The following is a 13,327-nucleotide window of genomic DNA, read 5'->3' as shown; positions in this document are numbered from 1 at the left end:
ATTTAAGGTGTTTCTGAAAGAACCGTGAACCGTATAGTTTCAGAGGGAAAAATCATGGAAAGTAATTTTACAGCGAGAACTGAAGTCCCTAATCAAGCAGCTCAAGGACCTTCCACATCCACAGCTTGTGATGACAATTCCAGTCCAAGGCAGAAACACTGTAATCACGTTATAAATGTTGAAAATAATTATCGTATGACAGACAACCGCCTTGAAACAGTAATGGAACCATTTTTAATTGATTTGAATAGCAGCGACTCAGATTCTTCTGACACAGATGACTCTGAAGAATTCATGGAAGGAATAATGCCTCTAACAGACCATAATTACTATAAAAAATAATTTTTTGTTATTGAGTTTTTTATTTACCTTTAATGTAATATCTAAGAATATCCATCAATCCAAACTAAACAAAAAAAGTGGCAACACAGAGGGTTGTAGGAGGCGCCGCCACTGGAACGCCAACTTATACTTGACAGTCTATATATTGGTACAAAGTAAGTTAAGGGTTGTTGCTAGATCCGATTACTAAAATCATTCTCACAGACACACACACATGTAAAGATATAATTTTGTGGCGTAAATAAAAGACTGGAAACGATCACCAAATTGTTTATTACAGAATTATTACTATAAAAACATTGCTTAAGAAATTCAAAACCTAACGAAACCGCTCATTTACAATATAGTTATTTAAATCCGTTACTGTTCACAAGTTTGCAAAAAGGGTTATCTTAATCTATTCCAAGAGAATACATAGGAAAATACATAATAATATCATTTTTATAGGTACCTGTAAAATATACCTAATACTTAATAATAATTTAAGAATAGTAATTGGTATTTACAGATTAAGCTTACATATCACTCTAACAATGTAACATTGATAATAACAAATGTAATTTTAAAACCTTTACGTTACGAGATTTAAAAAAATATCCGAAATTAGATTTTTCTGATATGGCAATTTTAAATAAATGGCTTCGCCAAATGGCATAATTTATTTGGATGTTTTTTCTATGACATTATCTGTTGTCAAAATACGAATCTGTGGTTATTATCTGCTTTAAATTTGTTATATGGCATACTTATTCTATATTTATTCTACATATATTGTAAATACCTTTTTAAAACTAAATCAATCCCTTTAAATAATCACTGTCAAGAGTCGTCTCTTTAGGACGAAAGGAGACGGGTTTTAAATAATGTATTGAACCGATTTAGTTTACACAAAAGGATTAGGACAGAATAATATATTTACAAGATTTTGGACTTGGAAGTTTCAAGCAACTAAAAACTTTGGCTTTAACAGCTACAATCTATACTAATTAACTAGTTATGCGTAACATAGCACGATAAAGAAATAATGAATATCACAAAATGTATGCGTTGACATTTATGGACGAAAAAATTCTATACAACTGTGAATGTGAATAAGACCATACACAATTATATTTAAAACCACCCTTTATCATAAATACACCTTTAACTTAAGTACTAATTCTCTGTGTAATAATATATATGAAAAGAGCCATAAGTTGAAGTACCTAGTGGAATAGAACTTATTAGTTTTTTATGATTAAGGGGGTTTATTCGTATCTCTAGAAGATGGACACGTTAGGACAGTGTTTCCCAACTTTGGGCTCACGCCTCACGGGGGGAAATTAAGATTTAAGGGGCTATTTTTTTATTATTTATTTATATATAAATTATTTGAAAATTTATTAAAATTATTTGAAATTTGACTTGACAAGTCAGTCTCCAGTGCCTGACACACGACGTCGACTTTTTGGGTCTAAGACATCTCGGTTTCCTTACGATGTTTTCCTTCACCGTTCGAGCAAATGTTAAATGCGCACGCTGATGCCACTAGGCCAACACTGCTCTTAACTTACGTTTTGTTGACAATCTCCTAATAATTTCTTTTTATGAATTAAGTTTTAAATATTTCATAAGAACACAAGAAAGGTTGGAAAACACTGCGTTAGGAAAATTTAAATTTATACCGAACACCTAAATTTTGTAAATAAAATCTAGATTAAACTCTCATAAGAACTGAGTTAGAATGCAAAAAACTTGCAGTTTCACAATTAAAATATACAAAACTCTTACAAATATTAGGATTCCCGCTTTATAATTAGACTATCAGTTCGTTGAAGGACGTCTAATGGCCAAGTTCTTTATCGTAATCGGTACGAGTCGCAGCGCATTGTTCTACAGACACATATATTACTCGCACCTCTACGACTACTTTAGAATAAGAAACCTCGGTTAGGCTGAAGTAGTTACCAATGTTATGATTTATAACCAAATTGGTGCTTGTTCTGATGACGAATTTAAAAGTAGTGAACAAAATATTAAAACTGATTGTTTCATTATATATCTGGTATACTCGACAACAACACATATATCTTCATTCATAGTGTTTCATAAATTAAGAAAGATTATTTATCTGCATGTTTATTTTGGAACCTTATCAGGAGACTATAGTAACAAGTTTGTTACTACTTGTCAATGTAATGTCAAATTTGTGTATGTACCTTTAAACTTTTAAAAACGATTTACTACAATAAAGCGGTCTTGCTATTAAGTGGTTTTTCTATAGGCTAAAGGGAACAATAAGCCCCTCAAACGTTCTTAGACGGAGAACAGATTGTAAATTTAATTTACAATTAGACCGGGAATCGAACCCAATATCTAAGCCACAGAACTGCTTACCCCTTTAAACATAACCATATTAAAGTTGGCGTCTCAAATGACATTGTCAATTGTTAATGTTTGGTGTGTATAAAAACGTACAATATTCACTTTAATTAACACTTTTAACACTGTTACATAAAATCAAACAATCAGTTTCAAATCAAAGGAACATTTTCAGGGGAGCTACGCGAAATAATATGAAAAGTTGCTTCATAGTGTGGCAGGCATCGTTTTTGCACAGTAATTTGACAACGTACACATCAGAATACGCATGATATTAATATCTTCAATATCAAACAGGATTCATTTGATGAAAATACATTGGAAGAATATGATAAATATGTACAAACGTATGAAACAGTTAAATTACGAATGTTATGAAAATATTGAATTTCCAACGGTATATTAGTTTTTGATTAGGTACACATTTATAAAATAATTTCGATCCTATAATTAAAACACAACCTAAAAATAAATTTACGACAACAAATTTTGAGATTCATAACACCTTATAGTATGGCGACTGTATATATGTTAGTATTTTGGAAATTTATCCTGTTAGGAAAATGTATAGCTGTTTTGTAATCGATCCTGAAAACTAATCTAACTGTACTGTGTGTAGCGCATACAATTTGACAGGAGACGGAAAAGTACATTAGTCAAAGGAGCGCACACTTATTACTTTTTATGAAGAAGTCGGTGTAATATAGATGCCACCAATTACGCATAATAAAAATATAGACTTATTACACTTTTTCCCTAAAGCAGACAGCTGTCAAATTTAAGTAATTTTACGTCCGTAATAAGCCTTCTGATCTTGTAAAACCAATATCTTTGACGTTCCTTAATAAAACCAAATCTACGGACAAATGAATATACTTATAATATTAGTACTCTGATGCAAATTTAAATTGACATGGTACGAATTACCTACTGTGTATTTAGTAATTATAAGGGGTTTTAAAAGTAAATTTAAATTAAAGTAGATGTTTTTATTTGCTTAATTTTGCTGTACATTACGCAACAACTTTAACATACACTGATACAAAGAGTTCTTAATTTGAATTCAACGCAACTATAAGGTGTTATGATTTGTTAGATACACTATAAAATAATTTTTAACACTGGCCATGTGATATTTATTGACTAGCAACATTGTAAAATTTTGAAAACATCATTTGAGATCTTCTAATATGACGGAGTTCATGACGGAAAATTTAGATCATGGATGGAATAAATTGACGTGATAAATGTTAATTAAAAATATGTTTAACGCTAAACCTTAACTATTTTTTGTATGGTCAGAGAACGGGCGAAATCAGAATTAATTTTCTCATTTAAAACAATAACTTCTGTAAGGGCAAAATAATTGTTAACAATGTGTGGTTACTAAATACTTAGTATTTTACATGTCCATTTTAAGCCTCTATATATTAACTTATCGACCATACAAAATAGACAATAGACAATGTACACTCGCGTGGTTAATTAATAATCAAATAAACCTAAATTTTGATCACGATTGTACACCGTATAAACAGTACATTTAATTCCAATTAAAATTAAATCACAGATAAATACCGCCTAAATTGAAAATTTTTGCTTAGAATAAGTTGAGAGTCACGCAGATGGGGTCCTTCAAAAAGGCTTCTTTAAGTTAATCTGTTTATTTATTGTAAATAAATAAATACTTACTTTTGTATTAAATACTAGTTTTCTTTAAATTTTCACAACGGCGACTCGTATGTCTTATCTGATATGAATAGTTAAGTTTCTTGACATATTTTCCGTAGAGCTATTGTAGTTCTATAGTAGTCATAGATCACAGATCTCTATTAAATAATCCCACGATGGTTTTATTAAAGAAATATTAATATTTAAAAAAATCAAGAAATTATAAGCTGTCATAGTCAATAATTGCCATTATGGTTCATAATAAGTTTTGTTGCTATATTGCTAATAAAGTAACTTAAGCACAAATATAGCAAAACCTTTTTGTAGGTATGACATGCAGGCCAAATTTCATAGGTTAATGGCTTAGCAATTCAAGTTCCAATCACAATAGTTTCAAGTAGGCCTCGCAATGTCCTGGGCGGCGCCCGGATCGTCCCGCCCGCCTGCGTCACCCTCAACCCTAGGGCGGCTCGGTTTTATTGTAATTGCCGTATTAAAAGTACTCCAATGAAACTTTTTCAGTAAAATTCCAAATTCAAATTCGAAATACGGTATTGATAGCTTTTATGATGTTCGATGTGATGTTGAATTTCTTCACTGAATTTATAGAAAAACGACTTTTTTTTTTGTTTACACCATTTACATTTCTCGTCATTTCAGTGAAGCAATCAATAAAAATCTACTTATTTGAGCATAGTTATAAAGCTACCATCAATAGTTAACCAGTTTGCGTCAAGCAATTAAAATTAAATTAAAATAAGGTACATTTTGTGTCACTGACACATGTTATCTACAAGTTTATACAGATCTAACACTATGGTATGGTACTGGGATGGCCCAGTCGCGAGTCGCAGTCGCATCACAGTCGCCGCTTAGTCACCGATGACCTCCGAGGCTGCCGAGGAAGGCTCGGTAGGGTCTAGCACCACCTGAAATTAGAAAATTAAAATTTAATAAATGACAAGATTGAGACAATTATCAGTCACAAAATAAATTATCAAGAAGCAACGTTCAAAAAACAAGAGTTGGGAAGCTGATATAACTTGCAGACAATGACAGTTGTATTTCTTATGAAACAGAATGAAAAATTTAAGAAGTTGGAAAGAATAAATAAGAACAAAGAAGTAGTTATGACGGTTAAGTAAAAACAACTTGGGTATTTGGGACACGTTTTACGTAACAAAAAAAAAATACGAGGTCCTTCAACTAATCGTACAAGGCAAGTGGGAGCTAGTAGGAGACCACCGCAGACGCACGTCTTGGTTGAAAAACCTTAGACAATGGTTTAGCCAAACCGCCAAGTCATTGTTTGAAGTGCGGCATTCAAAATTAAACTAGCCATGATGATCGCCAACCCTTGAAAGGAGATGTCACTATAAGAAGTAAGAATGCAATGATAGTCTGGAGGAGTGCTCTGTATTTAATTGAAAAAGGAAGTTGTCCAAAATAAATGCATTCTTAGCCATCTGGGTCGTCAGACTAAGTACTGAATATATTTATAATGAAGATCTGAAGATCTTTAAATTGCATTATGTTTGCCAAACTTAACCGCCAGCACTACTAATAACAGAAGTACGCCATATCAACACAAATTACTAAGTCCCCAAAGTGTAATTAAAATACCCATCATAAACCTCCAAGACGAAACGATATGACTACAAGCTCGGCTATTATGAACTTTAAAAGCATAAATCATCTTTTTTCGCATTAAATCGTGAAAATTAAAGTTTTACGATTATAAGCTGTATGATTTAGAACCGCAAAGCTATTGGGATTATTCGAAAATCCCATAAAAAGTGACATCGGAAGAATTTACGATCGCCTTTGTGTACAGACGTCGAGTGGGAAAGTTTTTAACGTCCACACTTTACGAGTTACCGTGAATTACTGAAGGATATTCAATGATACCTATTTCAAACGAACTAGGTTTTAAATTAATATCGTTACGAAGAACTTTAAAAATCCCAAATCTATCACTATTCGTTACGTGTGTGTGTTTTTGTATGTTTTAAATTTCGTATCAGTGTTGGTATTGATAAACCAAGAATGTTGAACCTCTGACAGGTCGCGTCACAGAGGTTGTGACTTTATATTATCGCGGACGGGAGTTTGCGCGTCTGGTAGGCACGGATTTCCACTTGCTTATTTCGCAGAAAAAGAGTGATAATATAATAAAAAAAATCTATTTTATCATTTCTCTAAGTTGTGAAATTTTTGGCGCCTTGGTTTTGGACAACAGTTCGTAATAACTTCATACTTCACATTGTTTAACAATCTAATTACAGAAACATAAGAATAATGGTTGTGAGAGCCGATGTAATAACAATCTCTGTTTCCACAATTTCCATCGTATTAGTAATTATAGATGATGTTTCTCAAATAACTGCCAACTTTTGTTTAATAATATCTGCACAATGATTTACATTAGTTGGAAACGTTTTGAGTTGTATTGTCAACACACGGGAATGTCACTAAATATCACAGTTATTATATCATAGACTATAAACCATATTTCATGGACATATGATAATAAATGTAATAATAACTAAACACATAAAAGCTAGCAGAATTGGATTTCGAATATACAGGAGGCTTAGTATGTACTTTGGCATGACTCTGATGTTCCCAAAAGTAATGAATATAACATAGCTATACTTTCTTATACAAATTATGTTTAATTAGTTGTAAAACTAATACGTTTTCTCCAAATAATTGTATTAAACATGCATCATGCATGTAATAATTGTTATTTAGTTACCCACAACTCAAAGACTACCTAGTTTTGGGGACTAGCGATAGATGAATTTTGTCACAACCATATTTTTGTCATGAATAGAGTTTTTGTATGAATTATTACAAGAAAAATGAAACATTTTACTAAGCATACCGAATATTTTGTATTAATTCAGCTGTGAAAAGAGTAAAATAAACAATTTCAATTGTTTAATTGTTGAATTGGGCTGTCGTTGATTGAATTACTTGGTACTTCTAATTAAGTGGTTATAAGTAGTAAAACTACTTTAAAACATATCAGCGAGTAATATTTTGATAAATCAAGTGTATATTCTAACGCCCATTAGATATTCAACATAATGACATTGGATATTAAACAAATCGATGCTGATTCATTTTCTGACAGTCTCCATGTCTTCAGAAAAGATGCTGCAGCCATTGTTGCGTCACCAATAACAATTGCAAAGTAGAAATATATTAAGTTTTTAAATTCTATTAGTATTTAAAAATCGAGTTTATTGTATTAATATTTTTTATCATTGTAATGTTTCTCATGCATCGCGTGCTCTCTGTGAGTGTTTCTTTAGTGTGCCTTTTTTTTAATAAATAAATATATCCCATTCTAGACTATACAAATGAACTTCGGTAAAACGATTTATAAAGCGATAATTAAGTAAAACTCTGTTTGAAGTGTTTCCAGTCTTCATAATATAGGTATTAAAGACTCAATTAATCAAAATTCATATAGGTAGCACAATGTACACTTACTTATAAACGTCAGAAAATATTTAAGAAATGCTTCTTATTTTACATTTGCTGCCAGTTCTCAAATCAAGGGCGTAGAACGGAAAAGAAGAACTGGCAATAAACTTCCCTCACTCTATTTAAAGACTTTAATAGACCTAAATCACCTTAAGGTTGTTTTACATAGGAGAAAGAGGGTCAAGAAGCAGAGTACCCCACATTATGAATATTGTTTAAAGTTTGCTGAATAAATAATGTAACCTTGACTTTCTATTCATACAACATCGTTCATATTAATAAGTTCATATTACATAATAACACTTGTGTATTTTATATAGGAATAAATAAATATTAAAGGGTTACTTTTAAATACAACTTACTTGTACTGGGGTAGCAGTATTGGTCTAGTGGTTTAAACGCGCGACTCTCATCCCTGATTTGTAGGCTTGATCTCCGGCTGTCAATTGACGGTCTGTGCGCATTTAACACTAGCTCATAGGATGAAAAAAATACGTAAGGATGGCCTGGCTCAAACCAAAAAGTCAACGATGTGTCACAAAAAGTGGGTCGCCTACTTGGCTATTATAATTATGGATTGAACAATACCTAAGGTGATATGGCTATTTTTTATAAAGTAATTGACATATTAACGGTTGCAGTTTTATAAGCCATTCGGAAACTAAATGTTACTAACCCAAGCTAAATTTACACATTGACTCGATAAAACAGGTGCATATTTAAGTATGATATGGGCTAATATCAATAATATATTCAAATTACTGGAATACTGGTATCGTTGTATTCTTTATTATGACAGCTGCAAGAGTTACTCTAAGTAATAAAAATAAAGATATATATGTAGCTAACATATCTAGCCACGCCACCATCAGTGGATAGGTCCCTAAGAGATTCCAGCTATATCCCCAAGCAGGCCATTGGAAGCAAGGAAAGCGTAGTCGTCGCAAGCAAACCTGGTACTTGGGTATGAGGCAGAGACTCGTAAAGGTCTGAGGTGAAAGAAGAGACTGGCTTTGGACTCCCTCTACACCATTTAGGGGTTATAGGACATTTAGTCAAGTAAGAAACATATTGCCCCACAACGGATGCTCATCTAATTTATATATTAATAACCAATTGGTGCTCGTGAAGGTGATCCTTCTGTTTGAAAATGACAATGGGTTTTAAATCGATATACGGCACGATCGAGTGTTTAATGCAGATATAAATCGGTCCACAGTCGTGAAGCCACTAGGCCAACATTGCTTGATAAATGAGTTTTATACGTGATGCCAATAAAACAACAGTTTCTTAGTAGAACTTGGCAACCAAGGACCACGAAATAGAAGATGTGGTCCACTATGTTAAGAACCAATAGATTTTTGGCAAAAGAGTTTGATTTAGCACAAAGTGTCTTGTTTGAATCTTGCTTTAAGACTTGTCAGGTTAGGCCTCACCAACAATATATACGCCTAGTTGGAATAAAAATCGGATATATGAATAATAATGAACTGCAACTCTTAAATATTATAGCATGCAAAAGATAGCGCCGAAATTTATGTTATTCGATACATTATTAAAGGCATGTCAAGGTAATGAGGCGGAAGAAGTCGTTTTGTATTAACGAACATGCTTTTAAGTTGATGATCAGATATCCAGGTTCCCTTTCTTAATCATGTTAAAATACCAGGAAACAGTAACACATCACTGTATACCTAAAGAATAACTCATCGTGTAATAATGTATAGTCTTCACTCTAAAAATCCCTAACAAAATAATTTTACTTACGTTCTAGATGTAAACTCTATGGTATCGAGACGAGAAGTGAAATGCCAAGCTATGCTACAGAAGGAGGCAGCAAAACGTTCGGTTTATTCATTGACGACAACAGCATGGTTCAATTCATTAAATGAAATTCAAGCACATGTGCACCGATTGGCAGACGACAGAACTCCAAGGTCCTGAACAGAACTCACAACCAGGTGGCAAAAGAAAATTTAGCAGACCGAGGCTGCGTTAGAGGGATGGAGTTGGCAAAAACCTCTAAATAAGGCTGTTCGAAGTGGGACGCAAACAAGAGAGATTGAGATGGCCGAAAAATACTTGCAAAGGGAATAACCATTGATGATGAGCATATAAAAAAATTGCCAGTTATAAACGTTCCCAGAGCAGGACTACATCTAATTTATTATTAATTATAGAAACATAAGTAATCACTTGTTAATCACAGTGGAACGTCATAAAAGATAATTGATAAATTTGATCTTCGCCGATGAAGCGCAAAAAATCAAATCGCCAAGGCAAAGCGACGCGGGCGCATGTCATTCTTGGAATGAACAAGATCCATGGAAGCTTCGTTAAACACACGAAATTTACGACTCGACTCACTGCTTCAAGATCGCAAAAATAAAACAGCCCTTTTCTGGATGCTACTGTAATTTAAGGTTGTATTGAATCTATTGAATACTGCAGGAGTATTTTTGGTGCCTTTGATTCAAAGTAAAATCATTTACCTATTTCAATTAGCCCTGTTAAAAATACACTTTTGAAAGTCAAAATTACAAGTTAAATATATTTAAAATGGCTAGTTGGGACCCTTCCAAAATGTTTAACATAGTTTCCCAATATTTTGTATACATTGATTTGACATGTGAAGCCAGAATAAATATGCAGCATAAATAAATCTACTATAACAAAATAAATAGCGCAAAGTGTTTTAAAAAAACAATGCAGCAAATAACTATATTACTATATAGATACATGGTGAACATATATTCACAAATATTATATTATTCTTTATAAAAAATCTTTATGTTAATTATTAATGGATCAATGAAATGAAATATATATGCACATCAGTATAGTACAGTAGTCCTGTGTTTAAAGTATGGCATCTGAAACAGAAATAACTTTGATTTTTGTGCCCCAAATAAAATGTTTTAGCATTTAAAAGAAAAAATAGGACTGTTTTTCTAGTCACGTGATTAAGTGATTTTCAACCTTTCTTACTCCATGCCATGCCATAGCCTTCCTAAAATTCTTATGACACATCTACTAATTTCAAATAAATTTATGAACTCTCTTAAAAATAGAATTTCCCGTTGTGGGGTGTGGGCCTCACGTTGGGATACACAGTCGAATATTCTTTGAAATATTAAGAACAAATTGAGATATAATCCTAATTGTAATGAAATTTCGAGCAATTTTGTAGACACTAAAATTATGCTAAAACTCATATAAATTATGAGTTTGAATAAGGTTTAAAGTTTAATCAACCGTTGTTATATCTCATTTTAATCATGAAGCGTGGAGGCGAGTTATGTGAAGTCTCGTAAAATGGGGTCGTAAACGCCGCATCCACTTACTTTTATTACTTACTACTTCCATGTGAATGTTTCGTCGGAAATCAGCAATATACGGGGAAAATATTATGTTAAAATAGAAGCGTAGTGCTCATTAATATGTACCTAAGTAATGAAAAGGCTGAGAACTAAGAAAAAACGGTAGCTTTATATTTATATAAATAAGCTGCACCCGCAAACTTCGTTTCGCCTTAATATAATTTATTTATTCCCTTTTAGTAGCTACATACCAATTTAATGAATATTTTATTATACTACCTCAACATGTGGTCAATCGAAGCTGATAGCGAAGCGAATAGCTTCATACCTGAAGCGCAGAACGGAAGCTCAATTTTCCACTATGTGGAACCAGTTGCCACAATTCTTACATACATATATGATATTATTGAAGAAGATGCTACGCCAGTCTTTCAGTTCTTATAATCAAACAAGCTATGGGATTAAGAAATGTATGCCTTTGTCTTGGCCACAGATTTCTGTATCCGTATCGATTGCCTATCATTTTCAAGCTATCTTCAGGGCCTGGCACACGACGTCATGACGTCATTTTGGGCCTAGTGTATGCATTCCTCACAATGTTTTCCGTAAGCGAAGGTTACGCACATTAGGATTAGAGTCGCACTTCAATACTGTTGTTCTAATAAAAATAACTTAAAACCATTTAAGATACCATTACATGTTCTATAATATTTTATAAGCAACACAATATGTGCGTAGTTCAAAAGCAATTTGTGCCGGTCAGCTGGATAAGCTGTTAACAGCGCTTTCAAGAACTTTACTAGCAATTACATTTTTATTGATACAGCCATTACGGCTACTGTATTGTCGGTTAAACGATGCTACTAGCTTATATATCCTCTGTTTCAGCTTTGACAGCTAGTCAGAAATAATTAGCTAGTCAGAAACCATAGATTATAATCTATGGTTTTTTGTGTCCGAAATATATTGTTTTACAATTTGAAAAAACACTGGTGTCTTTCTTAAGTTTTACATTATTTAATGATAATATAATTGTATAGTAAATAATGTCGATCTAATTACACTAAATTACTTGTATTAGTGACTAGTGAATCCTGGCTTGCATGATCAATTGTGACCAGTAGACCCTGAAAAATAATTGGCCTAATCCTTCTTCACGAATCATCCTAGATATTGACGAAAACCGCAATAAATTCCGTGCAGAAGTTTTTGAGTGTATCTCTATTTGACAAGCGAAAAAACGCGTCGGAGGACTTGTTTTATGACAGACTTTGTTCTGTACATACGTTTTACATACGAAAAATATCTAAAAATTTAAATCATTTTCGACTCCACTTGACCGCACAAAAATTTCAATAAATCTGTCCAGCCGTTTAGGAGTTTACTTCAGAAACACATGCACAGAACATTTTTATACATACCCGCCGTTTAATTGCTGTATATATAAATACCCGTATAGATAAGTAACGGATACAAAAACAATTCATTCAAATCGGTCCAGCCGTTTACGAGGAGTTCATTGACATACACACGAACAATAGAATAATATATATTAAGATAAGAGTAAGATATATGCTGTCAATATCTTTTTTGTATGCAAACTTCTATGGAAATCAATTATATATCTCTCATCACTAAGTCGTAAGAAACGCCTTGTTCGATATTTTTTTCTCCGACTTACTTCGCAAATGATCAGTGTTAGCCTGCGACTCGGAGTTTATAGGTTCGATCCCCGGCTGTGCACCAATGAACTTTATTTCTATCGCACCTAGCATTCGCTCGAACGGTGAAGGAAAACATCGTGCGGAAACCGGCTTGCCTTATACGTTGATGGCTTGTGTCAGGCACAATAAGGTCTCTGATATATTTTAACTTAGCACGCCTATGTCGCTTATATCGTTGCTTAATTTTGGTCAAACAATTTTTATAAGTACACTACACTACACACTGCCTCTAGAGATTAAATTAAAACTGTATAAAATTGTTTTAAACACGTGGTAAAAACTTTGTAGCGAGACTAATGGTGAAAAAAAGCACTTAGATATTGAATTATTCACTGCCTACGCGTGTTTTCTTTGTTCTCTAATAAATAATTGGAATAAATGGTTGTATAAATATCACCATTTACATAATTAGGT

At 32.9% G+C, this 13,327-nt stretch overlaps 1 protein-coding gene across 1 annotated transcript in view; it reads right to left on the bottom strand.

Moving 5' to 3' along the window:
* Positions 1-597: 597 nt before the first annotated feature.
* Positions 598-13,327, bottom strand: part of LOC110994196 (protein doublesex) — a 123,516-nt gene continuing 110,786 nt past the window's right edge. The window contains exon 4 of the mRNA XM_022260721.2: positions 598-5,303. The gene's annotated coding sequence lies outside the window, so the exon portion shown is untranslated. The remainder of the gene's footprint in view (positions 5,304-13,327) is intronic.

Source organism: Pieris rapae, chromosome 1, assembly GCF_905147795.1.
Source record: "Pieris rapae chromosome 1, ilPieRapa1.1, whole genome shotgun sequence".
Lineage (NCBI taxonomy): Eukaryota > Metazoa > Arthropoda > Insecta > Lepidoptera > Pieridae > Pieris > Pieris rapae.
Note: the sequence above shows the minus strand (reverse complement) of the source record. Positions and strands in the feature narration are given on the sequence as shown.